Raw genomic sequence first — 25,208 nt, forward strand, 5'->3', positions numbered from 1 at the left:
GTATTCTAAAATATCTTTATCATGATTTATACAGTCAGCTATTAATGAAGATGGATGCTTATAGTTACAAACAGTGCTTAGGTTCCTTGGATTTCTAGGCATACATATAAATGCTTCTGTAATATACATTTCTGAAAGTGAAACCCTGGGTCAAAAGGCATGTAGATTTAAATTTTGATAGATTACCAAATTATTCTTCAGAAAAGCTGTACCAATTTACAGTTTCACCAAGAACCACACTGATGGTCGAGTTATTTTCTTTAGGCTTATTTTAAGCATGGGTTTTTCTCTGAATACTTTAGTCACATATCTTAGTTTTTTATGTGTAATACTCATTTTGTTTGTATTTGAGTAATTTTCACATAAGAAGAGTTAGAGAGATATGTAAGTAGGCAGATGGATTACATTATTTTTTGTTAATTTTTAATTTCACTACCTTCAGAGAATATGATCTGTAGGTTCCAGTATTGATTTATTTTTCTGTGTAGCCTTACATAGGATCAGCTTATTTAAGTATTCCATAGGTTTCAAAAATATGTTTATTCTCAGGGTAGAAATTTCTGTGTATATATTTGACAATTAAGCATATTATTTAAATCATTTTACTTTTTAAGCACTTGATTTATCCATATCCAAAAGACCTATTAGTCTTTTAACGTGGAATTTGCTAACTTCCCATTGTTTCCAAGTTTTTGCCTTAAGTGTTTTTAAAAATTTTATTTATATTCTTGCTTCTGTCATATCAACCTTTCAAGTCTTTCTAATTTCCTTAAATGAATCACAGAAATAATGCAACTACTTATTGAGCACTTAATGTGTACCAGGCACTGTGCTTAGATTTCACATATATTATCTAATTTATTCCTCATAGTTCATACTCTTATACTAATTCGATATGTAAGAAAACCAAAAATGCAAGTATCTTGCTCACTATAATTATGGAATTATAATAACGGAATTATACAGTATGTATTCTTTCTGGACTGGCTTCTTTCACTTACCAGTATACATTGGTTCATGTCTTTTCATGGCTTGTTAGCTAATTTCTTTTTGGTGCTGAGTGATATTCCATTTCCTGGATGTACCACAGTGTATTTATCCATTCGACTACTGAAGGACATTGTGATTGCTTCCACATCTTGGCAAATATAAATAAAGCTGCTGCAAATACCTGTGTGCAAGACTTTCTGTGGATCTAAATTTTTAACTTAGCTGGGTAAACATCAAGAAGAGCAATTGCTGGATCATTGCCTTGTGTCCTCACTGCTCTTAAAGATTGGGTACTGCTCTTAAAGATGAGATCTGTTCAGTTTTTTACTTCTTAGAATGGAGTGGCAACTTCCAAGCTCCTTATGTACAGAACCAGAAAAAGCAGACTGAGTTTTCAACTACTTTTTGGTACCCATTTTTCCTGCCTCCTTACTCTGAATGAAACTTGTCTCTTTGAGGGTCATTTCCTCTGTGGCATATAACTCTCTCAAGCGGGAGCTTTTGTTTCACCTCATGAGCCTCAAGGTGGGAGATGGTCTTGGTTACTTTCCTTATTTCTCATCCAAGTTTGTGTTAAAGGCTTCTGTTTCTTTGGGTCTTCCAATTTACAAGGAAATAGAAATCCCTTTAGTTCAGAATAAATTGTTCTAAGAATTAAATATAAAGTTCTCAATTATAGGACAAAATAATTAAGGTCTTATTGATTTGGCTTTTCTAATTGAATTCAATTCTAGGGGAAGAAGTGCTTTGATTTTCCTGCTTCCTTGATTCTAAGATAAGATCTACTCTGAAACATATCATCAAATTTGATTTGAGGGAGGTTAAATAGTACAGTCAATTACATTTTGATTATGAGACATTTGTTTTTAGAAATATTGGGGGGCAAAATTGTATCTTAGAGTTGAGGAAATGGAACAGTTCTCAATCTGTTATGAAAGGTTTACTTTGCCCAGAGGCAACTTAAAAAGAAAACTACAACTAGCATAGAAATAACTCAAGCATAAATGTGGAGCTGAGAACTAGAGAAACACCTGTTACACAGGAGCTGTGTTGAATTGGAATCAGAAATTATCTTTTTCTTGGCCAGATGATACCCTTTGTTGTTTGCAGTGTTGACTTTGATAGAGAACACCCAGTTAGTGTAGTTATGGTTCACATTGTAGTTGGTCTTAAAAAAATAGGAAACCTAATCATTTATCTTTAAATTGCAGTTTTCCCACGTTTGATAAGTTTTTAAACTTTTGTAACCGTGGATAAAATTTCTTGAAATACAATACAGTTTGGTTTTAATACCACTTGGGAATTGAATTAGAAAGCTTTGGTCCATAATTTCAGTGTAAGTAGTCTAGGAATTGATGGAAGTTAATTTATTTATATATCCCATGATATGTTAAATACCTCATAGCTGAGTTCAGGGTATACAGTGTATTACTTCACATAGTCAATGTTAAGAATTTAAAAGATGAAAAAATCCAGTGGGAAAAAATATAATCTTAACTGAAAGTATAACTATGTATTTGCTAATTTTTAAAGAGTATTAAAAAAGCAGAAAGCATTTAGAAATTTGATGGCAGATAGTACTACAAGGTACACACTGTTTATAATAAAGGGAGAAACCTTCATCACTGTTTCCAAAAAGGGAAGTTACTCAAAAAAGCGGGGGGTGGGGCGATGGCAAACAGTCCAGTCCTTAACTAGGAAAATCATGAACCACTTTTATTTCTTTTTTTTGAGACAGAGTCTCTTTCTGTCACCCAGGCTGGAGTGCTGTGGTGCCATCTCGGCTCACTGCAGCCTCCGCCGCCCGGGTTCAAGCAATTCTCTTGCTTCAGCCTCCTGAGTAGCTGGGATTACAGACATGTGCCACCACGACCGGGTAATTTTTTTGTATTTTTAGTAGAGACAGGGTTTTGCCACATTGCCCAGGCCAGTCTTGAACTCCTGAGCTGAAAAGATCCCCCCACCTCGGCCTCCCAAAATTCTAAGATTACAGGCGTCAGCCACCATGCCCAGCCCCCACTTTTATTTCTGATTTTAGTAATTTGAGTCTCTCTTTTATTCTGAACCTAGTTTATGGGTGGTCAATTTCGTTTATTCTTTTGAAGAACTAACAATTGGTTTTGTTGATTTCTATTTTGTTTGTTTGTTTGTTTTGAGACGGAGTCTAGCCCTGTCGCCAGGCTGGAGTGCGTGCAGTGGCGCGATCTCGGCTCACTGCAACCTCCGCCTCCCGGGTTCAAGCAATTCTCCTGCCTCAGCCTCCCGAGTAGCTGGGATTATAGGCACGTGCCGCCACGCCCAGCTAATTTTTGTATTTTTAGTAGAGACGGGGTTTCACCATGTTGGGCAGGATGGTCTCAATCTCCTGACCCCGTGATCTGCCCATCTCGGCCTCCCGAAGTGCTGGGATTACAGGCATGAGCCACTGAGCCCGGCTGATTTCTATTCTTTTCTTTTTCTTTCTTTCTTTTTTTTTGAGACAGAGTTTTACTCTTGTTGCCCAGGCTGGAGTGCAGTGACGCGATCTCGGCTCACTGCAACCTCCGCCTCCTGGGTTCAAGCGATTCTTCTGCCTTAGCCTCCCAAGTAGCTGAGATTACAGGCACGCACCACCACACCCAGCTAATTTTGTATTTTTAGTAGAGACAGGGTTTCACCATGTTGGTCAGGCTGGTCTTGAACTCCTGACCTCAGGTGATCCACCCTCCTCAGCCTCCCAAAATGCTGGGATTACAGGCGTGAGTCACCATGCTTGGCCCGATTTCTACTCTTAAAAATCTCTTCTATTTATCTCTGCTCTAATCTTTATTTTTTTCTTGTTTTTGCTAGCTTTGAGTTTAGTTTGCTCTTCTTTTTCTAGTTCCTTATGGTGTAAGCATATTGTGTAGCCTTGCAGCTTTCTTAAATGGCGCCCATTGCTTCTCTTTCCGGATGAGGTGCCAGTTAGGTAAACAGGAATCAGTCCTTCTGGCCGACCAGAGAGGGTAAAATGTTACGAGTTAGGTCTGCACTCTTCCCGCCCATTTGAAGGGAATGAAATGGGAGTTGGTTTGCTGCCTCCTCCAGACCCAGATAAACTGCAGAAGGGGTGGGACAAGATCACAGAAAAATGTCACAAAAGTTTTACATGTTTTTTTTTTTCTTAATTGGGCATTTGCTTTGTTGCTATAGACATTTGACTGTTTTTCACAGGTCCTGTAAGGTTAATTCAACTAGTTTCTGGTTGTTTTTGGGGTTTCTGTGAGGGAATGAGTCTTCGAGCTTTTTAATTTGCCGTTTTGCTGATGCCACTCAATAATGCTTTTTAACTTATGAAAATAATAGAATCATGTTGAAGGAAGTTTGCAGCCCCCAGAAGTATAACAAACTAAGAAAAAAATCTCACCTTCATTGTACTATCCCCAGAGTAGCCACCATTTACATTTTACTGTATTACCTTTCAGACTTTTATTTTTCTTCCTCTCTCTTTTCCCTTTGTCCTGCGTCCTCTTGTTCCCCCACTCCTCACCACAAATAAAAAGGGAAAAAACTGAAAAAAAGCCCTCTAAACATGATTTATTGAGTACAGTGTTAATATTTTAATTAGCATACTTTTGTTTTTAATTTCCCAAAACGTTGTATATAATAAAATTTTCATTTATGTTTCCAAAAGGAAATATTATAGATATTTCTGGTAACATCCAAATGCTTGGGTTTTATTCTAGTCTTTCTGCCTTCAAGGTGTAAGAGTTAAGAAAGAATCAGGTGTGACCAACCCGTGTTACTTTCCTGTGACTTAGACCTTTATGGCATTTTTACATCTAGTAAAAAGTCAAAGGGGTAAGCCCAAACCATGTGGAAAGGATCTTATTATCTCTTTTGAAAGCTAATATAAAAAGAATTCCTCCTAGACATATAAATATTGTGCCATCGGTTACTTAGGCTAAACATGCCTATTATTCTAAGTGAATTATTAACAATAAATACTTTAACTCTGTGCCATGTTAATTATCATAATATGAATTCTAATTTGTTTTAACCTTAGGTTATATATACCTTGAAGCCATTTATATTTTGGTATACTTGTAATAGTTACTATACACTAGACTGTGTATATTGGACTAGACATGGAGAGTCAAAAAAGAGTATGTGATCAGAGTGGAAATCATGCCGTAGCTTCCTTCGTGTCTACCTCGAGTAGAAGCAGTAGAAAAAGTAATTATCTAAGATTTTTTTGGATTCTGGTTTATGGAGAAGCACCCTCATGTTTAGGCTGATGGGTGGCTAAATTAGAAAGTATTTTTTGTGATTTAGAATTTTATGTGGAGATGTTCATTGTGATTAATTATTCTTTGTATTAGCAGATTTTTGCTTTTTGTAGCTGCATGATTTCTTTTGGTCATCCATTATTGTCTATTAATAAAGAAAAACTTTATTTCACTGAAGCAGTGATACATAATCCAACTTGGATTTTTTTTAAATGACTGAATTTTTTCCTTGGGAATACATTACTGTTAAAAATGTAAATTATTAGATACATTACTTTTAATGAATATAAGTATAATTAGAAGGCTGAAAAGAATCCTTGGAAACATGAGTCTAATTTGATAGCTAAGAAACTGAGGACAAGATACCCTTTGTAGCATATTTTCTAATGTCATTTCATTGTCTCACCAAGAAGTACTTGCATAAAGCAAGTTGGATTATAGCATCTGTTGAATATTTAAGGTTGGGTAAAATGGGTGAGTTTAACAGATATTTTCCCTTATTTCTTTTAGGGGAATCTGGATTGGGAAAGTCGACATTAATCAACTCATTATTCCTCACAGATTTGTATTCTCCAGAGTACCCAGGTCCTTCTCATAGAACTAAAAAGACTGTACAGGTATGGATATTAGTATTGTTAATTGATGATAAGCTGGAATAATATTAATACATACAAAGCACATGTTGTAACTTTTATTATCCTTCCTTAGAGGTAAGATGCAAATTTGCCCTTAGCCAGTGTAAGATGGTAAATATGACTTCATAACATTAAAAAAAAAGAAGAAGTACAGTTAATCAGAAGAATTATCTTGACTAGAACTTTCCAAATTTGTCCTAAGGACTCTCCTAGAGATGAAACTGTGACATAGTAACCAATTCTCCTGGAGTTGTACTATCTAGTATGATAGTCATTTGCCAAATGTTTACATCAATTAAATGAATTAAATTAAAAATGCAATTTCTCTTTTGCTCCAGATACATTTCAAGTGCTCAACAGTCACATGTGGCAAGTGGCTGCCATTTTGTGCAGCACATACACGAAGATTTTCATCATTTCAGAAAATTGCATTGGACAGTGTAGAGAAAACATGATTCATAGAAAAGCTATTGTTATTTAAATACAGTGTTCTATATTAGTCAGTGGGGTAATACCATATCATAGTTGAATGGCAATAGCAATTCTGTAAGACTCCCAAGGTATATGTGATCTAATTTACTGCTTCTCAGTCTTTGCTATGCATTCCAATCCTGGGCATCCTGTTAAATTTAGTTCTTCTAGTAGTTCTGAGATGGGCTGTGTTTCTACATTTCTAACAAGATCCCAGGTGATGCTGATGCTGCTGGATGGTAGATCACACTTTATAGAGCAAGGGGCTAGACTCTAGATATGCACTTTTTATTAAATAGTACAGCAGCCTGTAGCCACATATGGCTATTAATCTTTGAAATGTGGGTAGTCTGAATTGTGATGTTCTGCAAATATAAAATATACCACCGATTTCTAAGACTGAGCATGGAAAACAATCTCCATAATTTTTTATATTGATCATATACTGTAGTGATCATGTTTTGGATGTATCAGGTTAAATAAAATTGATTAATTTCACCTTTTTCCTATTTTAAAAGTGGCTACTAAGAAAATTTTAAATTACTTGTATGATTGACATGGTATTTTTATTTGGCAGCACTGCTCTAAACTGTTGATGAAAAATACTGTTGGTGACCTCTGCTTGTGTAATATATAGGACATGAGCAGAGAGGAAGCAAGTGAACAGTTCTGGCTGGAGTAGGCTTCATGGAGTCAGTGATGCTTTTAGCTGGATTTGAAGAAGTGGAAGTGATCATCCCAGTGCACAGGATGGAAGGACTGTCTGTATATTCTGGGCAGTAACTCATACATATCAAACTGCAAGATGGAGTTTAGTAACTAGAATCCCAAAGGAGTAATTTTGCGAAGTGAATATCTTATTTCTCCTTTTTAATGTTCCTCTCTATTATAGGATTTTTTTGGTAACCTTCATAGGGATTGAGATTTAAAATTACCTGCAAAATTGTGCTGTAAAATCTTGATCCTACCTGCTTATTTATTTTGCCTGACGTGCCCGAAGTGGAGTGGTAGAGCTTTAGAAGTAACTGTTGTGGCTATAAGAGAACATGAATTTATCAAGGGACAGAGTCTGGGGGATGAGATTTTTGGAAAACCCAGACTTAGGACTAAGGGGAGTGAACTATCAGAGAATTGCATGGAAATGTCAGTACAATATGAATCAGAGTAATTGAATATCACATTTTATTCACAAAGGGGGAGATTCAAGAAGCTGGATTGTAAAGTAACAGTAAGGGTTTTCTGGATGTAAGGAATGATAAAAATGTACAATGATACACTTTTTTTTTTGAGATGGAGTCTCACTCTTGTACCCAGGCTGGAGTGCAGTGCACGATCTTGGCTTACTGCAACCTCCACCTCCTGGGTTCAAGCAATTCTCCTGCCTCAGCCTCCCAAGCAGCTGGGATTACAGGTGCCCACCACCACACCTGGCTGATTTTTGTATTTTTAGTAGAGATGGGGTTCCACCATGTTGGCCAGGCTGGTCTCAAACTCCTCAGCTCATGTAATCCACACGCCTTGGCATCCCAAAGTGCTGGGATTACAGGCGTGAGCCACCACACCCAGCCAACAATACACCTTTATGTTTGTCTCCCAGAAGGGAGTTTTAGTAACGTGGTGAAGATGAATGATGGCAGATATAGGAAGTTTGAAATAGAATACATGATGAAAAGAGGGAGGACTGACAATACAGAGTATTGCCACCCTACGTATATCCAAGAACACTGCATTGGTAAAGGATATCCATAGAGCAGCTGAGGGTATCTTCAGTGTCTTGAATTATTAAATGATGATGACATCATCCCATATGTATTGTGGATTTATCTCATATGTATTGATTTTATATATGATAGAAATGCTATAAACAAAAATTTGTTTAACCAAAATACCACATTCACCTAGACAATTCGAAGAAACAGAAATTTATTCTAAAATTCCCTAGTTTAAAAACAACTTGATATGTGATCTGAAATATATTATGTATTAATAAAAACTCACATATTACCTTAGTAATATTGCTAAAAGGCAGTTTCTTTTAGATTTTATGAGCTTCAGTAGTAGCTAATGTACAGTTTCTTGTCTAGTATTTAAATAGATAATATAAAGATGAATACTCTTTCATAGAAAGGTCATCCTTCAGTAACTGCTTTGGGAGATGTAAGGGTTTTTTTTTTTTTTTTTTGAGACATAGTCTCACCTGGTCGCCCAGGCTGGAGCGCAGTGGCACAATCTCAGCTCACTGCAAGCTCCGCCTCCCGGGTTCACGCCATTCTCCCACCTCAGCCTCCCCAGCAGCTGGGACTACAGGCGCATGCCACCACGCCAGGCTAATTTTTTTATTTTTAGTAGAGACAGGGTTTCACCGTGTTAGCCAGGATGGTCTCGATCTCTTCACCTTGTGATCTGCCCGCTTCCACCTCCCAAAGTGCTGGGATTACAGGCGTGAGCCACTGCACCCAGCTGAGGATTTATTTTCTTTATTTAAAAAAAATATTTTTGGCCGGGCACAGTGGCTCACGCCTGTAATCCCCGCACTTTGGGAGGCCGAGGCGGGTGGATCACAAGGTCAAGAGATGGTCAAGGTCCTGGCTAACACGGTGAAACCCCGTCTCTACTAAAAATACAAAAAATTAGCAGGGCGTGGTGGCAGGCACCTGTAGTCCCAGCTACTCGGGAGGCTGAGGCAGGAGATTGGCATGAACCCTGAGGCTGAGCTTGCAGTGAGCAGAGATCATGCCACTGCACTCCAGGCTGGGCGACAGAACGAGACTCCGTCTCAAAAAAAACAAAATACAAAAAGTAGCCAGGTGTGGTGACACACACCTGTAGTCCCAGCTACTCAGGAGGCCGAGGCAGGAGAATCACTTGAACCCAGGTGGCGGAGGTTGCAAGGAGCCGAGATTGCACCACTGCACTCCAGCCTGGCGACAGAGGGAGACTCCGTCTCAAAAAAAAAAAAAAGTTTTCCTCTATGTTATTTTAGGAATCAAGCAACATGGGAGGTGTTGAGACAGCACAAGCGGGCAGGGAGGAGCGTTGAAGAGCAGGCAGGCTCGCTGGGAAAGCAGAGGTCGGGGACAGGGAGAGAGCGTGGGATGGAGAGGGCATCTGAGGGAAGACTGTCAGAGGTCGACTGCTGTCCTCAAGCCCTTTTCCAAAGTCATCCCACCTCTTTGAAAGGCTCATTTGCCATTTAACAGCTGTTGACGTTTCTTTAAAAATGAATCTGAGGGTATGTGGCTTGGCAGCAGGCACCAGCATCAAGAGGCGGAGGACAAACAAGGTCCCTGGGCTGAGGATCCCACCCTGGGCAAAGCCCATAGTGCATATAAGTGGCGGGAAACTTAGGGCTCCAAGAGGCTGACCTACAGGGAGCTGACCATTTGCACCCACCCTTCCTATCCTAGGCAAAAGAGGGAGCGAGCTGAGGTAAAGTTAGAACTAGGTTTCTTTAAAGTAACAGATTAAGCACTATTTAATTTCTGGTCTAGACCTCAAAGGAGTTAAACAAGGTGATTTCCGCCAGATTTTCTTGGTTCTGGGTTTGTTCCATGAGAAGCTGTAGGTTCGGTCCTGTACAAGTTCTAGAACCTTCCGGAACCTGCAGAACCTATTTGGGCAGTTGAAGTGAGTGGAGAAAGCAGGAATCTCAAAATATCTCAATATAAAGACACCACTCCTTCCCCTCTCTTCACTGCCCTCACAAAAGCAGGTCCTCCATGCCACTGCTGCCTACCCAGACCGCTGCACTCTCACTAATAAGGCCATTTCTTTCTTGACTTCGCTGTGCTCTTGACCCAGTGACAGTGATCAGAAATAATCAGGGGCGATCAAGCCCATGCTAGCCTGGATAGGGGGTAATGTTTCCATTGAGGGCCTCCCTAGTGGCTTTCTCTCTCTGAGCAGCGGGGACATGTGACAGCACAGGGCAGCCCGCGGGGGTTATGGCGGGGTGAAAAATCTTCCTGTGGCTGTGGAATTCTTGATAAGGTGGCGAACGTGTTGTGCAGCGGCATCCTGAGCGCTGCCCGCCCTCCCAGGCGCCCAGGGCGGGCAGGCAAGCTGCACGCTGTCATCTCCTAAGTCAGCGGCATTGGGCACTCTTAATTACAGGGGAAGCAGAATCTGATTGCACTTTCTGTGCCAGCTCCTGACTTCGTTTGCATCGTCCTTTTATTTTTTCTTTTTCATACCTCAATGTACTAAATCTGAAAGATGTTTAGAGCTAGATTTTCACCAGCACGTATTCAGAAATGAATACAGGGATGAGGAATTTCATTCATTTATCCTTGCATTGGCTGAGCAAATATTTATTGAGTGCCTGTTGTATCCAGGTACTGTGCTTGGTGATAGGGGGATTCTCAGATTTGTTTTCTAAGGTGAAACAATTGGAATTTGGAGCCACTGATATTTTCCATGATCATCATGGAGAGGGGAGCTATAATATTTGGACATCACAATGAGGTAAACTGGAAGTAATCAGCCCAGAAGACACTGCCTGGTTCCTGGAAGGTGAAGATTGAGATGCAGGCCCATAGTTGGGAAGCTCTGCCTTAGATCTGGGCTTTGTGTTATTTCCATTAATGAGGCATAACGTGGAAAGGTGGTGCCTGTCATCTGGGCTTGACAATCTCAAATGCCCTAGAAGAAAGTCTTCCCTCCTATGCCCATTTCTCTTTCTCTTTTCTTTTTCTTTTCTTTTTTTTTTATTATACTTTTGAGTTCTAGGGTACATGTGCACAACGTGCAGGTTTGATACATAGGTATACATGTGCCATGTTGGTTTGCTGCACCCATCAACTCATCATTTACATTAGGTATTTCTCCTAATGCTATCCCTTCCCCAGCCCTCCACCTCTTGTCAGGCCCTCGTGTGTGATGTTCCCCGCCTTGTGTCCAAGTGATCTCATTGTTCAATTCTCACCTATGAGTGAGAATATACAGTGTTTGGTTTTCTGTTCTTGTGATAGTTTGCTGAGAATGATGGTTTCCAGCTTCATCCATGTCCCTACAAAGGACATGAACTCATCCTTTTTTATGGCTGCATAGTATTTCATGGTGTATATGTGCCACATTTTCTTAATCCAGTCTATCATTGGTGGACATTTGGGTTGGTTCCGTCTTTGCTATTGTGAATAGTGCCACAATAAACATACGTGTGCATGATTTATAGTAGCATGATTTATAATCCTTTGGGTATATACCCAGTAATGGGATGGCTGGGTCAAATGGTATTTCTAGTTCTAGATCCTTGAGGAATCACCACACTGACTTCCACAATGGTTGAACTAATTTACACTCCCACCAACAGTGTAAAAGTGTTCCTATTTCTCCACACCCCCTCTAGCATCTGCTGTTTCCTGACTTCAATGATTGCCATTCTAACTGATGTGAGATGGTATCTCATTGTGGTTTTCATTTGCATTTCCCTGATGACCAGTGATGATGAGCATTTTTTCATGTGTCTGTTGGCTGCATAGGTGTCTTCTTTTGAAAAGTGTCTGTTTATATCCTTTGCCTACTTTTTGATGGAGTTGTTTGGTTTTTCTTGTAAATTTGTTTGAGTTCTTTGTAGATTCTGGATATTAGCCCTTTGTCAGGTGGGTAGATTGCAAAAATTTTCTCCCATTCTGTAGGTTGCCTGTTCACTCTGATGGTAGTTTCTTTTGCTGTGCAGAAGCTCTTTAGTTTAATTAGATCCCATTTGTCAATTTTGGCTTTTGTTGCCACTGCTTTCGGTGCTTTAGTCATGAAGTCCTTGCTATGGGTCTTAAAATCTCTGTGGAATCTAAATTTGGTGTCAAGTTAGCTTATTTTTTATTGGTCTACTTTGAGTGTAAAGGAAAACAGATGAATGCTACCTTCCTTAACAATAGTCTTTTGTTAATTTTAAATCTGAGATTTTTGTTTTGGTAAAATTTTGAATTTATATTAAAACTTTTTTAGCTTTATACCCCCTAGCTATTAATAGAAGCAAACTCTTGCTGTTTATTTATGACAGAACACACATGCAGGACTTGAAAGATGTTACTAACAATGTCCACTACGAGAACTATGGAAGCAGAAAACTGGCAGCTGTGACTTACAATGGAGCTGATAACAACAAGAATAAAGGGCAGCTGACTAAGTAAGTGTATATTTTTTCTCCAAAAAAGGTATTCTTTCTGTAGTCAATAATCATATTGTTTCATTTTCATTAAATTTCTCCTGGCTCCTCAGTAGAAAATTTGGATAATGTTCTCTATGCACAACAGCATAAATGTATATTGTTATGCTCTGTTAATAGTAGACACTTTTTTGAATGAACCATTTTGATGGAGTTTTCACTTACAGATTTTGTGGAAACAAAGGACAGGCTTTAATAAAAGGAATATGTAGATGAATTTATTCTTGCTTACCTTCTCTAATCCTATTCCAGGGAGTAAATTAGCTGGAGTTTTGGTTTCTTCTTTTGGTTGTTAGAGTGGTGTAAGTGACTACGAATTGTGTAGCTTTGTCCTATTGAGCTTATATCTCAAGCTGTGGTGTTTTTATGTGGGGGTCGAAAAAAGAGATGTGTGAGGAAGCTGGTAACCATGTCTGTGCCCTCCTTTTAAAAAATTTGTCATTATTGAAGGTCATAATTACATCATATGTCACTTAACAATGGGGATATTCTTAGAAATGTGTCATTGGGCTATTTCATCATTCTGTAAACATCATAGAGTGTACCTACACAAACCTAGATGGTAGAGCCTTCTACACACCTAGGTTATGTGCTCTAGCTATTGCTTGTAGGCTATAAACCTATATAGCGTGTTACTGTACTGAATGTCATAGACAGTTGTAACATAATGTTAAGTATTTGTGTATCTAAACATAGAAAAGGTGCAGTAAAATACAGTATAAAAATTAAAAATGGGATATGTGTATAGGGCACTTGTTGTGAATGGAGCTTGCAGGACAGGAAGTTGCTCTGGATGAGTCAGTGAGTGAGTGGTGAGTGAATGTGAAGGCCTAGGACATTACTGTACACTACTGTGGACTTTATTAACACTGTACACTTGGGCTATACTAAATTTATTTTTTAAATTTGTCTTTAATAATCTTATTTTGCTGTAACTTTTATAATAACTTAAATTTTAAAAAACTTTTGATTCTTTTGTAGTAACACTTAGCTTAAAACAGAAACACATTGAACAGATGTACAAAAATATTATCTTTATAATCTTTATTCTATAAGCTTTTTTCTATTTTAAAAGTTCTTTCTTTTTTCACATCAAACTTTTTTTTTTGGTAAAAAACGAAGACATAAACTTACACATTAGCCTAGGCCTACTCAGGGTCAAGATCATCAAGATGCTACCGGGCAGCAGGAATTTTTCAGTTCCTAGGGGCCACCATCATATATGCAGTCCCTTGTTGACTGAAATGTCGTTATGCAGTGCATAGCTGTATTACAAAACCATTTTAAATAATGGGCATTTGTAGCTAGGTGTTATCTACCATTAGACGAAAATCCTAAAGGATCAACTATATGAATACGAAAGACAAGTTCTGAAAGTAGCTATAGTGTTTTCCACAGTGGTTAACATGCCTTATAATGGAATAGAAAAATGTCCCTTCTTAAATATTTAAAATACAAGATTCTGTTTGAGGTAAGCCTCAATATGTGAACAAAAGGAAGGCTTTTTATCTCTTTTGAGCAAAATGTTTATTGAGCAACTTTGGCAAAAAATGTAAGGATCCATCATAGTGAATATTGTTCATAAAATCTTAATTCACTTTAAACTCATTATCAGTAACGATGAACTTTTTAACTCATTAAAAGAAACACATACACAAAGCTACTGATAATTTTTATGTTAAAATACTACCAGTACATATTTTTTGTTAAATATATGTACTTATTCAATATATTTTTAAAATGTTTGTTATGTTGTAGATATAAGGAATTGTTTATTTGTCCCCGTGTCTCAAATATAAGGCTTTTTTTTTTCTTTTGAGACGGAGTCTCACTCTGTCGCCCAGGCTGGAGTGCAGTGGTGCGATCTCAGCTCACTGCAAGCTCCACCTCCGGGTTCATGCCATTGTCCTGCGCTCAGCCTCCCGAATAGCTGGGAATACAGGCGCCTGCCATCACGCCCGGCTAATTTTTTGTATTTTGTTTAGTGGAGACGGGTTTCACCACGTTAGCCAGGATGGTCTCGATCTGCTGACCTGGTGGTCCGCCTGCCTCGGCCTTCCAAAGTGCTGGGATTACAGGCGTGAGCCACTGTGCTTGGCCATATAAGGCTTTTTAAAGTAGTGCTGTTGGATGCAGGTAAGATAATTCAGAGAAAAATTGTAAACTTTACAGTATCATGAAGTTTTTTTCTGCATATACAAAATTCTACTGTGTGGATACGTGAGTTAAACTATATCCCAGGTGAAAACACAAATAGAATTCTACTGGAAATATATCTCTTAAAGAGAGGAATCATGACCATACTTTGCCTATGCAAATATAAAAAATGTTTGCATTGCTAAAACGCAAATTGCTCCAGGAGCTAGCATAATATTTTATGTTAATAATAAGTAGGAAAATAAACATTTCAGAAGATAAAACCAACTGGGGAATGGCTGTAATTGGAATAGATATTTGATATGATTTGATAAATTAGATTGTTACTACTTCATTGAATAACACATACTGAATCTGAAAGAAATCACTTAGAAGTTTTATCTATTGGTTGTATCTTACATTGTCTTGAAAATGTTAGCAATTTCAAAGAATATTTTTGTTAAATTTTTCTTTAAAAATCATTAACAACTTATGGTGCTTTAGCTGAGTAAGGTGCTTTTCCTCATAGCTCAGTACATATCCATGAATAACTGAAAAGAAAGACTAATGTTTAAATAAGTGAAGTAAGCAGGTGTGAGTTTAGGCTTCTTTTAATGTTCTTTCTGTATTGCTCTCATGTGACTCTCCATAGCAATATATTCTTTGACAGTGGTAGTGACGAGGGGTTGAGAGTTGCAAGAATTTTGGCATGGAAGGTGAACCTATTGAAAATTTATAGTTAAATTGATCTTTGGCAATGTATGCTTCACAAAGTGCTAATCACACTTTGGTTTTAAAATATAAGCCAAACTTTTTAAAGATGTTAGACATTGAATAGTAAAATACATTCATGTGCCATATAACGATGTTTCGGTCAATGACTGACTGCATATATGACAAATTCCCATAACATTATGATGTCATACCATAGAGCCTAAGTGTGTAGTAGGTTATACTATCTAGGGTTGTGTAAGTACACTCTGTGTTGTTCCCACAATGACAAATGAATTTCTCAGAATATGTCTCAATTTTTAAGCAATGCATGACTGTAGATCAATTTATCTTATATCTAAATTTTCTGAGGTAGTTTTGGGCAAACTGTAGAGTCTATTGAAACATGAAATAAAAAACCAAACACCGCATATTCTCACTCATAGGTGGGAATTGAACAATGAGAAATCATGGACACAGGAAGGGGAACATCACACACCGGGGCCTGTTGTGAGGTGGGGGGAGGGGGGGAGGGATAGCATTAGGAGATATACCTAATGTTAAATGACGAGTTAATGGGTGCAGCACACCAACATGGCACATGTATACATATGTAACAAACCTGCACGTTGTGCACATGTACCCTAGAAGTTAAAGTATAATAAAAAGATAAAAAATTAAAATTAAAATTAAAAATATAAGTGTAGATGTCTGAAAATGTGCCTGTCTTTTATGTCAAGAGTCCCAGAACAATTCTATTTTAGAGGGACTTAAAACAAGAATTAGATTGTGTGGTTTAAATCTGAAGACTAGCTGAACTTGTCCAGTCAGCTATAATTCATCTCAAGGTTAGATCTGGAGAAGTGGATGCTATTCTTAGCAGCTATCCAGTAATTACCTGTTTCTGACAAAGAAAGTATGGAGCCATCTAAGTGCTTCTTATATCCTTAGAGAATGTATCTTGCATCCCTGTATGGAGGTTAGTGGGTGGTTGGAAGCCACAGAAATGGTAACCTCTGAAATCAAAGAAAATTCAGCAAGGGTTTGTAAAGGAAAGGGGAGAAGAGTTGGTCATATCCAGATTGCTGATCTCTTAAAGGAAGTGATCCCCAATAAGAGGAGGGCCATCTCTTTTTTTTTTTCTGTTTGCTAAACGTCCTTCTTGAAGTTTTATCTGCCTTCTTTTTCCTTGGTCTTCCTTGTACCCTTTACTTAAAGTCCCATTTGATTGGTGACTCTTTTTCAGAACTGATGTCTATCATTGGTACCAATTGCGACAATAGATAACTTGCTCCAAGTTGGGGCAAACCCTAGTCTCTCTTTCCTTTATGTTAATTTATTTTTCTCTTCTTTATAGCCTTCTCCATCAGTCATCTTGGGAAAACTTTATAAGTGAATGACTAAAAATACAAGTTTCAAAGGTAGATCCTCAGAATTCTTGATACATGACAAGAGTTTTCATTGATCTAAATAGAAATAAAGACAATTTTCTGAAAATTTCAAGTTGTTTTAAAACATTAAACTTACTCAGGTGTATCTTTTACTCTTTATTCAAGTGTCCTTTCATGAAATTATAATGATAGTAGTTGGAGTTTTGTTTATGTTTGGTTTTAATACTCTTACTTGGCAAAACAAGATGTTGGCAACCATTATTACTCAAAATTTTTGGAAATTTTTATTGAACTTTGAATTTTTTTTTTTTTTTGAGATGGAGTCTTGCTCTGTCACCCAGGCTGGAGTGCAGTGGTGCGATCTTGGCTCACTGCAACCTCCGCCTCCCAGGTTCATGCCATTCTCCTGCCTCAGCCTCCCGAGCAGTTGGGACTACAGGCGCCCACCACCTCGCCCAGCTACTTTTTTGTATTTTTAGTAGAGATGGGGTTTCACCGTGTTAGCCAGGATGGTCGCAATCTCCTGACCTCGTGATCCACCCACCTCGGCCTCCCAAAGTGCTGGGATTACAGGTGTGAGCCACCGCGCCCTGCCGATCTTTGAAATTATTTAAGTGAAATTCCTTTGGAAAATTTTGCACGTAGTGACCTACTAACCACTGGAGCAAAAGTATGTAAATCTACTTGCTTACTGTGTTCTTTAGGAAAGACCACCACACATAATTTAAATGAAACATGATTGTCTTTTATTACACTCCAAATGTGGGTCATGTGTAATGCAGCAAAGTAGAACTTGACTAGGTCATCCTTCTGTGGTGGCTCTAATTTTATTGGTCACATGAAGGGGTGTGGCTTGCAAGAATTTTAACCTTATAAAGACAACCCTAGAAGGAGCTAAATCTTTGGGGATTTAGTTTCATATTCAGGTTATGTTGTAACCATTTTCTTTTTCTTGTTTTACTAGGCTTTTTCCATTACTTTGTCTGGGTTTTTAATTTCGCTGGTAGGTTTGTGAGCTTTACTACTATATGTGTGTGGGTAAGAGTTTCCTATTAAAAAGCAGGCAAACAATGATATAACTTAAATGGTTTTTCCAGCCATTTAATAAAAGGTTTTACTTGGAAAAAAATAGTAAATGTGAAGACAAAAGTGATCTCCCTACATTTTCTATATTGTAAGCACAATTGTTTGTTTTGATTTTTAAAAAATTAATCAAGATGACTAGAAGTGAGGTGTTAGTTTAAAAATTAAAAATTTGAAAGATAATTTTTACTGGTGAGAGACTTCAAAAAATTCATTTTAAATATGCATGAATGAACATTTTTTCACGGTATTTGTGTATATTTGGTCAGATTATTTTTACAAGGCTAAAATCTTACAGTATCTTAGCTGTTAGATATTGCAGATTTCTTTTAGAAAGTACACACATTTAGCAGGTTTAGAACTTTGAACAGACTTTCAGAAGACAATCGCACAGCATATTTATTTTCATAGTGATTTAGTGTAATGATTATGAAAGTAATTTGGGAAATAAATTAGCTTTAGCAAATTTTACTGTAATTTTTTTTTATTTAGGGCACATACCTTAGTAATTTAATTGTGAAAGCTATGCATTTGCCTTTAATTGAAGCTTTTAGCATGCTTTACTTTAAATGTGCTAAATCACTAATTTTTATTCCTTTAGATTTGATACAGTTGAAGGCATGTAAGGCGGGGGATTGTTTTTCCAAAGACATAGCAGTTTTTACTATACAGGGATTTTTAATATTTAAATTTTGAATTTAAAAGAAGATTTTTTTCTTTTTCTTTGAGATGGAGTCCTGCTCTGTCACCCAGGCTGGAGTTCAGTGACATAATATTGGCTCACTGCAACCTCTGCCTCCTGGGTTCAAGCAATTCTCCTGCCTCAGCCTACCACGTAGCTGGGATTACAGGCTTGCACCACCATGCCCAGCTAATTTTTGTATTTTTAGTAGAGACGGGGTTTCACCATGTTGGCCAGGCTGGTTTCGAACTCCTGATCTTGTGATCTGCCTGCCTTGGCCTCCCAAAGTGCTGGGATTACAGGTGTGAGCCACTGTGCCTGGCCAAAAAGAAGATTTTAAACATCATTGCATGTTTTCTCTGCAGTCTCTTATTTTCCCCCTAGAGTTATTTAAATAATAATTTAGGTGGCAAAATTACCTGCTCCTTCCCAAGGATAAAGTAAAATAAACATTTTATAGATAAGTTATGTAAGTAGGAATAGATATTTAATTCTCTCTGATTTCTAATTTAATGTATTTACAATCACAGTTATATTGTTGAATAATATTAAGTTGCTTAAATACACATATTCAGTTACTAAAGGTTAGTAATTAAAAATCATTTTTAGATTATTTCTTTTCTGGAGCCTAAAAAAGATTTTTGGGGTGTTAGGGGACAGTGGGAATTATAGACTCTTTGAAAATCTAGCAAAAGCTTTGGACCCTTTCACCGGAAGAATACTGGCAAACACAAACACACATTTGGTATGCTGTTTCAGGGTAGTCACTGACACTGGGTGTGCTCAGGAGATCAGAAGCAACTATATTAAAAACACCTGCCATTAATATGAGGCATATATTATTAAGAAGGATCTCATCAACTTTAAAAAATATATATACTTGAAAATGTATTTCAGCTGACTCCACTTTTTGCTTTGTTTGGTTTTTTGAGACGGAGTCTCACTCTGTCACCCAGGCTGGAGTGTCGTGGGGTGATCTCGGCTCACTGCAACCTCCACCTCCCAGGTTCCAGCGATTCTCCTACCTCAGCCTCCTGAGTAGCTGGGACTACAGGCATGTGCCACCACACCCAGCTAATTTCTGTATTTTTAGTAGATATGGGGTTTTGCCATGTTGGCCAGGCTGGTCTCTAACTCCAGGCCTCAGGTGATCTGCCTGCCTCGGCCTCCCAAAGTGCTGGGATTATAAACATGAGCCACTGCGCCTGGCCTGGACTTCCTCTTCTGAGCTCCCTGCTGACCTGTCCTGATGATGACTGTTCCTGCAGAGGTCTGCAGAACCCCCAGTTACCTGGCCCTGAGATCATGGAGTGCTCCATGAATGAGGACCATCCGGGCTACAGAAGGAGGGGACATGTGAGTGCGCCAGGAGGAGGATCACCCACCTGGGCTGGGCGAGGGAGGAAGCAGGCAGGGCTGGGTCGGTGCCCCTGGCACTGGGTAAGTGGCCCTGGGCCCTCTCATGTCCAGGTGGAGCATGGGCGTCATCATGTACATGCTGCTGGCTGGCTCCCCACCCTTCTGGCACCAGAAGCAGATGCTGATGCTGAGGATGATCATGAGCAGCAACTACCAGTTTGGCTCGCCTGAGTAGGATGATTACTCAGACACCATGAAGGACCTGGTGAGAGACAAGGCCGACTGGCTCCTGGGCTCAGGGCTGCGATGCCAGGCTCCCTTGCCCAGGGAGGCCCCGCCTCTCCTGACATGCTGGAGGGGACCTGCCTTAAGTTTCTCGGGTACCCTCTCCTCCCCTCCCAGGTCTCCCGATTCCTGTTGGTGCAACCCCAGAGCTGCTGCACAGCGGAAGAGGCCTTGGCACACCCATTCTTCCTGCAGTACGTGGTGGAGGAAGTGCGGCACTTCAGCCCCCGGGGGAAGTTCAAGGTACGAAGCCTCCTGACCCAGACCCTGTGGCAGTTGCCGCCAGCTCCCCAAGTGCAAACCTCTAAGCCGTCTCCTCCCCCAGGGGTCCTTATACCCCGCGAGTTTGCAGAGTACCCACCCCTCCCCTCCCAGCCACCCTGTGATGGCTTCAGAGATGGCAGGTGTCAGCCCACTGGCTCCGTCCCTGAGGATGCTGGCCAAGTGGGAAGTGGGGGACACTAGGAGGGCCCCGCAGAAGCCACTGAAGGCTTCGTGGCAAACGAGCCCAGAGAGTCCTGTGCTGGAGGGGCAGGGCCTGGCAGGGCGGGGGCTGCAGCCCAGCTTCTCCACCTGGCCCTGCAGGTGATCGCTCTGACTGTGCTGGCTTCAGTGCGGAGCTACTACCAGTACCACCGGCTGAACCCGGTGACCCGGGAGATCGTCATCCGAGACCCACCCCTACACCCTCCAGCCTCTGTGCCGGCTCATCGATGCCTACGCTTTCCGAATCTATGGCCCCTGGGTGAGGAAGGGGCAGCAGCAGAACTGGGCAACCCTTTTCAAGAACACACCCAAGGCCGTGCTGCTCTCCCTGGCCGAGGAGGACTACTGAGGGGCTGGCCAGTCAGGGAGGGCTGGGGGGCAGGTGGGGAGGGGAAGCCACGGAAATACAAGTCAAAGGGGTAGGATGCATGCACGCCTCTGCAGAAGGAGCACTTGGCCCTGGCCAGGAACCCGTGGAGCTGAGGCCACGATCCCCTCTCAAAGGCTATGCACAAGGGAAGCGGGTATTCCCACCACACAGCAATACCTGCAGGCTGGGGCAGGCCCTGGGTGGGCAGACATCACAGGTGGCCTGAGAACCAGGAACCCCCTGCTCCTCCACTTCCTAGATGAGCCACCATCTCCGTTTCTCTTTAGGGGAGGCCCAGAGTTACTGACACTCGGGCCCTCTGCCTTTAGGGTCCCAGGGTGAGGATGAAAGACACAGAAATGTCTGAGATACACAATCGCAGGAGATTTTATTGGCCCCATGACAGCCAGTGACAGTGTGGGAGCAGGCTACTCTCCAGGGATATGTTTCTGGAGGCATATGGAGAAGGGGGCCGAGGTGAGGTGGCTCACACCTGTAATCTCAGCACTTTGGGAGGTCGAGGTGGGACAATTGCTTGAGGCCAGGAGTTCGAGACCAGCCTGGGCAACATAGTGAGATCCTATCACTACAGAAATTCAAAAAATTATCCAGGCATGGTGGTGCATACTTGTAGTCCCAGCTACTCAGGAGGCTGAGGTGGGAGAATTGCTTGAGCCCAGGAGCTCAAGGCTGCAGTGAGCTGTGATCTCCACTGCACTCTAGCCTGGGCAACAGAGCAAGACCCTGTCTCAAAAAAAAAAAAAAGAAAAAGAAAAAAGAAATGGAATGGGAAGCTTCTGATATTTCTCTTTCTGGAGTACTGTTTGCTTTGTGATTCCCACAATGCACTGCTTCACCTAGTACATCATTCGGTTCTCCCAGACCTTTTAGGACTGAACTGTGCTTTAGATAGTTACATGCCTGCCTGTTACACAGTGGAAACTAGTTTTCTTCAGAGGGACACGAAATGACAGATGAGGCCATGAAGAAAGCATTCTTCTTCCACAGCAACTAGCTAGGAAAGTGAACACACAAGTGATCCTCCTGCCTCAACCTCCCTACTAGCTGGGACTACAATTGTGTGCTACCATGAAGGGCTAATTTTTTTTTTTTAATTTTTAGTAGAGATGCGGTCTATGTTGCCCAGGATGGTCTTACTCCTGGGCTCAAGTGATCCTCCCACCTCAGCCTCCCAAATTGTTGGAATTACAGGTGTGAGCCACTGCATCCAGCCCTTCATCACATATCTAAAAACAATCACCAGAGGTAGATGTAGCAGGTGTTATTGTTATTAACTCCATTTAACAGATGTAAAACACTGAAGCAAATAGAAGTGAAAAATTGGGCTTTTAAAATGGAGTTTTGGCCGGGCATGGTGGCTCATGCCCAAAAGTGGTAGAGATTGAGAAATAATTAGCATTAACTCATCAACAAAATTCAAGTATTTTGATTGTTAATACTTTCAGCTTGATCCCAGTGCAAGAAAACAATCTGAAATGGGAACAAATATTTATTTTTTTTTTAAAGTTCACTACTATATGGATTTTTTTTTTTTTCGAAACAGAGTCTCACTCTGTCACCCAGGCTGGAATGCAGTGGTGCAATCTCAGCTCACTGCAATCTCCACCTCCCGAGTTCACGCCATTGTCCTGCCTCAGCCTCCCGAGTAGCTGGGACTACAGGCGCCCATCACCACGCCTGGCTAATTTTTTTTATTTTTAGTGAAGATGGGGTTTCACCGTGTTAGCCAGGATGGTCTCAATCTCCTGACCTCGTGATCCGCCCACCTCGGCCTCCCAAAGTGCTGGGATTACAGGCGTAATCCCACCTGTAAAGCCACCACGCCCGGGCCATTATATGGAAAAGTTTCAAGAAATTGAAACATTCAACAATAAAAAATTAATTGGTAAGTTATGTTTTTTACCTAAAGGAATATTGTGTAGTCATTTTAAAAAACTTTATAAATTTCTAATTGTAAGAGAAGATGGTAATGATATACTAAGTGAAAAAAATTAAAAATTTACTTCATTTAACCTCAACTGTTATGTTTTCTTTCTTTCTTTCTTTCTTTCTTTTTCTTTCTTTCTTTCTTTCTTCTTTCTTTTTCTTTCTTTCTTTCTCTCTTTCTTCTTTCTCTCTCTCTCTCTCCCTCCCTCCCTCTCTCTCTCTTTCTTTCTTTTTTTTTTTTGATGGAGTCTTGCTGTGTATCCCAGGCTGGAGTGCAGTGGTGGGATCTCGGCTCACTGCAACCTCCGCCTCCTGGGTTCAAGTGATTCTCCTGCCTCAGCCTGGCAAGTAGCTAGGACTACAGGCATGTGCCACCAAGCCCAGCTAATTTTTTTGTTGTTGTTTTATTTTTAGTAGAGACGGGGTTTCACCGTGTTTGTCAGGCTGCTCTCCAACTCCTGACCTCAATATGAAATGGGAACAAAGATTTATTAAAAAAAAAAAAAGTTTGCTACTATGTGGATTACAGGTGTGAGACACTGCACCCAGCCTTGGCTTTTTGTTTTGTTTTGTTTTGTTTTTTTGAAACGAAGTCTCACTCCGTCACCCAGGCTGATGATCCACCTGCCTAAGCCTCAGATGATCCACCTGCCTAGGCCTCCCAAAGTGCTGGGATTACAGGCATGAGACACTGCGCCCAGCCTCTTTTTTTTCTTTTTTTTTAAATAGAGATGGGGTTTTGTTACGTTGACTAGACTGGTCTCGACCTCCTGACCTCAAGCAATCCTCCCATCTTGGCCTCCCAAAGTACTGGGTTAACAGGTGTGAGTTACTGTGCCAGCCCTCAACTGTTTTTTTTAAATGCAGAAACATTACTGGAAAGGCTGCAGTGAGCTGTGATCACACCACTGCAGTTTAGGAGTGTGAGACCTTCCTAGGTAACAGGGTGAAACCCCACCTCTACAAAAAGTAACTTTTTTTTTTTTGTAGATGGAGTCTCACTCTGTCGCCCAGGCTGGAGTGCAGTGGTGTCATCTTGGCTCACTGCAACCTCCGCCTCCTGGGTTCAAGTGATTGTCCTGCCTCAGCCTCCTAAGTAGCTGGGATTATAGGCACCTGCCACCTTGCCCAGCTAATTTTTGTATTTTTACTAGAGATGGGGTTTCATGTTGGCCAGGCTGGTCTTGAACCTCACCTCAGGTGACCCACCTGCCTCGGCCTCCCAAAGTGCTGAGATTACAGGCGTGAACCATTGGCCTCTACCCTTCTCTTTACTAGAGCAAAGGAATATTTCCATTTCTAGTTACCTAGTTACCCACTAGGTCAGGGAAGACAGAAACTGCTTTTAATATTCTTTTGCTGCTTGAAGAATTAACTCAATCATATGCCCTGACCAATTCACATGGAATTAAACTCTTGGGTCTAGCAAATGGTGTTTATTTCACTAGGGGGAGGAGAAACCTTTATGAAGTAGGTCTACAGCGGAGCCAATCTTATCTGCTGCTATAATTTTGCCCCAGTTTTTAAAGGCCTCATTAAAGAGATCAAGGCCATGATTCCACAGGGATTTATAAACTCATCAGGGACATATCAGGGAATGAGATAATGAAGACAACACACTATTTGGTGAGTTATCGCCGGAGCCACACTGTATTTGGCTGTGAGCACTGTATATCGTGGCTTAATTAGAAACACCCATTAACCAGGAGCCAGACTGACATTTTTATCTTGCGCCCATACTTCTAAATTATTCCTCAAATGGAATATGTCGTAGCAGCCAAGATATCCAACCCTGACATTACACGCATGGACCCAACCAGCCAATAGGCCTGGAAGAAAATCAGACAGTAGCATCCTGGAACATTCTCTTATTTATTTAACATGTGTGTTCATTCATTCTCCAGAGTGTTGTTGGAATCAATTAAAGATAAAAGACACAAAGCCATGCCATGCAGAATAAATGAGATAGATAGATAGATGATAGACATAGATAGATAGATGCTAGATAGATAGTTAGATAGATAGATATGTATAGATGGAGAGAGAGAAACAGATGGATAGGCATAGAGAGATAAGTAGAAGATAGATAGATAGATAGATAGATAGATAGATAGATAGATAGATAGATAGATATAGGTGGAGAGAGAAACAGATGAATAGGAATAGATAGATGGATAGATGATAGATAGAGGAATAGATGGATACATAGATGATAGATAAATATAGATATGTATAGATGGAGAGAGAAA

The 25,208-nt window shown here is 40.2% G+C and overlaps 1 pseudogene; it reads left to right on the forward strand.

The window, feature by feature from the left end:
* The first annotated feature begins 20,124 nt into the window (after positions 1-20,124).
* Positions 20,125-24,895, forward strand: LOC129398321 (phosphorylase b kinase gamma catalytic chain, skeletal muscle/heart isoform-like; annotated as a pseudogene).
* The last annotated feature ends 313 nt before the right edge of the window (positions 24,896-25,208 follow it).

This window comes from Pan paniscus, chromosome 6 (assembly GCF_029289425.2).
Source record: "Pan paniscus chromosome 6, NHGRI_mPanPan1-v2.0_pri, whole genome shotgun sequence".
Classification (NCBI taxonomy): domain Eukaryota; kingdom Metazoa; phylum Chordata; class Mammalia; order Primates; family Hominidae; genus Pan; species Pan paniscus.